This window comes from Triticum dicoccoides, chromosome 4A (genome assembly GCF_002162155.2).
Source record: "Triticum dicoccoides isolate Atlit2015 ecotype Zavitan chromosome 4A, WEW_v2.0, whole genome shotgun sequence".
Lineage (NCBI taxonomy): Eukaryota > Viridiplantae > Streptophyta > Magnoliopsida > Poales > Poaceae > Triticum > Triticum dicoccoides.
In genome coordinates, this window is record NC_041386.1 from 210,180,370 (window position 1) to 210,184,661 (window position 4,292).

Here is a 4,292-nt window from a genome sequence, read left to right on the forward strand (position 1 = left end):
CCGCTCCGGCAGCCCCTCCACGCGGCCGCCGTGAGCCCGCCGCCTCGCCACTCGCCGCCGTGCGCCTGCACCGCGGAAGCCGGACCCCGCCGCCGTCTACGCCAACCCCGGCTCCGGCCTCCTCCTCTCCTCGTGCCGGCCACCGCCGCCTCCAACTCCGGCGTGGATTCCGGCAAGTCCTCCGGCGAGCTCAGATCCGATCCGCTGCTACAGTAACCCTAGATCTGGGTTGACTTTTCTCCCTCTCCCTAATTTTTATGCCTACTTTGACCGGCCGTATCTCCGCATCCGTAGCTCGGTTTTAGACGTATAGTATATCAAAATGTTCGCCTCGACGAGTAAATCATTTCATTCCATTGCATCATTTTCATTTGAGCTCATCTTCATGCCCAAAATGTTGTTAGAAGGGAGCTTCGTGAGTTAATTGTCAGATCTGCTAGTTCATCTTAGACTTTTGTCATTTTTGCCATGATTATTGTGTGCATGCTATGCCTGTGAGTCCTTCATATGTTTTGTTAAGCATTTTGTCTTCTTTCCAAAGGTGCAACCCATGCATTTTTAGGATGTGTATGGTGACTTGTGCAAGCTTGCAAAGAGAGGCACCCGGGAAATCTGTTTTCAGAGACTTAGTTGTTTTCACTAAGTCTGGGATTATTTAGTTCATGATGCCATATGTTCAGCTTGTTTCCTAGTGATCCGTGCCTCTTTTGAGGATGATCAGTAAAGGAGTTTTATTAATCATGTTATGCTCTATCCATCCGTGTCTTTGTTTGCAATTATAGAGCACCCTAGCTTGAGTCAATCGAGCTCTACTTTTGCTTCGTTGTGAATCTGGGCAGATCGTCAACTCGTTTGCGATTTTGCCGATGCTGTTGTAGTTGATCCGTGCATGATATGCCATTGTTCTTGCCATGTCTAGCTTGTATTTTGTGCCTTATTAATGGATGTATGCTTGTCTTTCCATGACTTGCAACGTGGTGAGTGCATCGAGCTCGTTTACATGCCTTCGTGAGTTATATTTCAGCATGTCTCAGTTTTCACTAAGTCTGAAAACTGATTGTGTTTTAGCCATGTTCGTGTGCCCGTTAGTATATTTTGTGAACCCTTTTGGCCCCAGGTCACTTTGGGTCTTTTGTTAAGCTTGTTGAGTAGCTCCATGCCATGTTCTTACTTGTCTTAATCAGGTCATGCATCATGTTGTTTTGTTGCTCTGAAGAGGGCTTCGTGATCTGAAATTTCAGACAAGTGTTAATTTCACTAAGTCTGGAATCTGTTTTGCATTTGCGTTTTTGCCATGCTTGTTTGAACCTCATAATGGATGAATTGGCCGTGGCTCAGTGCTAGTCTTTTGTTAAGCATCTTGTGTGCATCCCTGCCATGTATTTTGTTGTCATGTTTGGTGGCTGTAGCATGTTCATTTCATTGCGTTTAGATGCCTACTTGCTGTAAATCGCATACCGGTGTCATATCTTAAAACGCCTGCCATTTCCAAACCGTAACTCCGATTCCGATGATCTTTATATCGTTTTCAAGCGATTTCATCTCATATTTCCAGTGGCAACCTTGGAATTCCAAGTTGAGGCCAGATTCATGCTTTTCTTGTCATATCTTGCATTTTGCATCCCGCATCGCATCCCGCATAGCATACCATCATTGCATCTTATTGTTTGAGTTTGCACGTGGTTGATTGTATCATTGTTGCTTGTTTGTCTTGTTGGGTAGAGCTGGGAGACGAGTTCACTACCAAGGAGTTCGTTGAGTTTGCTTGTGAGGATCCAGTCAACTCTGACAACTGTGCAGGCAAGATGATCATACCCTCAAAATCACTACTATCTTTGCTATGCTAGTTTGCTCGCTCTTGCTATGCCAATGCTACGATGCCTACCTTTTGCTTGTCAGCCTCCCAATTGCCATGTCAAACCTCTAACCCACCTTGTCCTAGCAAACCGTTGATTGGCTATGTTACCGCTTTGCTCAGCCCCTCTTATAGCGTTGCTAGTTGCAGGTGAAGTTTGGAGGCCGTTCCTTGTTGGAACATCATTTATTTACTTGTTGGGATATCATTACATTGCCATGTTATCTTAATGCATCTATATACTTAGTAAAGGGTGGAAGGCTCGGCCTCTCGCCTAGTGTTTTGTTCCACTCTTGCCGCCCTAGTTTCCGTCATATCAGTGTTATGTTCCCGGATTTTGCGTTCCTTACGCGGTTGGGTTATAATGGGAACCCCTTGATATTTCGCCTTGATTAAAGCTTGTCTAGCAATGCCCAACCTTGGTTTTACCATTTTCCACCTAGCCTTTTCTTTCCCTTGGGTTCTGCAGACTCAAGGGTCATCTTATTTTAACCCCCCCGGGGCCAGTGCTCCTCTGAGTGTTGGTCCAAATAGAGCCACTTGCAGCGCCACCTCGGGGAAACTTGAGGGTTGGTTTTAGTTGTACGTAGTGTTCATCTGAGTGTGCCTTGAGAAAGATATGTGCAGCTCCTATCGGGATTTGTCGGCACATTCAGGCGGTGTTGCTGGTCTTGTTTTAACCTGTCGAAGTGTCTTGAGTTACCGAGATACCGAGTCTGATCGGAACGTCTTGGGAGGAGGTCTATTCCTTCGTTGACCATGAGAGCTTGTCATGGGCTAAGTTGGGACTCCCCTGCAGGGATTGAACTTTCGAAAGCTGTGCCCGCGGTTATGGGCAGATGGGAATTTGTTAATGTCCGGTTGTAGATAACTTGAACCTTAATTAATTAAAATGAATCAACTGAGTGTGTTGCCATGATGGCCTCTTCTCGGCGGAGTCCGGGAAGTGGACACGGTGTTGGAGTAATGTTTGCGCAGGTTGTTCCTCTAGATTTTCGCTCGCGCTTTGCCTCCTCTTCTCGCTCTCTCTTGCGAATAAGATAGCCACCATATATGCTAGCCGCTTGCTGCAGCTCCACATATATATTTGCCTTACCCTTCCTATAAGCTTAAATAGTCTTGACCGCGAGGGTGCGAGATTGCTGAGTCCCTGTGGCTCACAGATTACTATAACTCCAGATGCAGGTCCAGGTGATTCCGCTCCAGGTGACGAGTACGAGCTCAAGTGGGAGTTCGACGAGGACTCTCAGCGTTATTATGTTTCCTTTCCTGATGATTAGTAGTGGTGCCTAGTTGGGGTTTGATTCAGGGCCTTGTCGCATGTTGGGTTTTCTTCTATTTTGGCGCCGTAGTCGGGCCATGAGTGTTTTGGATGATGTAATGTTATTTATGTTCTTGATTGACGTGGCGAGTGTAAGCCAACTATGTATCTCCCCCTTTTATTATATATTACATGGGATGTTGTAATGATTGCCTGACTTGCGACATTGCTTTCAATGCGGTTATGTCTCTAAGTCGTGCCTCGACACATGGGAGCTATAGCCGCATCGAGGGCGTTACAGATGCACACCCACTTAGTTTATTTTTGAGCTTTCATACACCTATAGCTCTAGTGCATCTATTGCATGGCAATCCCTACTCACTCACGCTGATATATATATTGATCGGCATTTCCATAGCCTGTTGATAGGCCTAGTTGATGTGATACTATCTCCTTCTTTTTGTCTTCTCCACAACCACCATATTCTATTCCACCTATAGTGCTATATCCATGGCTCACGCTCATGTATTGCGTGAAAGTTGAAAAGGTTTGAGAACATCAAAAGTATGAAGCAATTTCCTGGCTTGTCATCGAGGTTGTGCATGATTTGAATATTTTGTGTGATGAAGATGGAGCATAGCCAGACTATATGATTTTGTAGGGATAACTTTCTTTGGCCATGTTATTTTGAGAAGACATGATTGCTTTATTAGTATGCTTGAAGTATTATTGTTTTTATGTCATTATTAGACTTTTGTTTTGAATCTTATGGATCTGAATATTCTTGCCACAATAGAGAAGATTACATTGATAAATATGTTAGGTGGCATTCCACATCAAAAATTTTGTTTCTATCATTTACCTACTCGAGGGCGAGCAGGAATTAAGCTTGGGGATGCCTGATATGTCTCCAACGTATCTATAATTTTTGATTGTTCCATGCTATTATATTATCTATCTTGGGATGTTTTATATGCATTTATATGCTATTTCATATGATTTTCGGGACTAACATATTAACCTAGAGCCCAGTGCCAGTTTCTGTTTCTTCCTTGTTTTTGAGTCTCGCGGAAAAGGAATATCAAACGGAGTCCAATCGAGCTGAAAATTTACGATGATTTTTTATGGACCAGAAGAAGCCCCCGAAGCAAAAGAGTTGGGCCAGAAGAGTCCCGA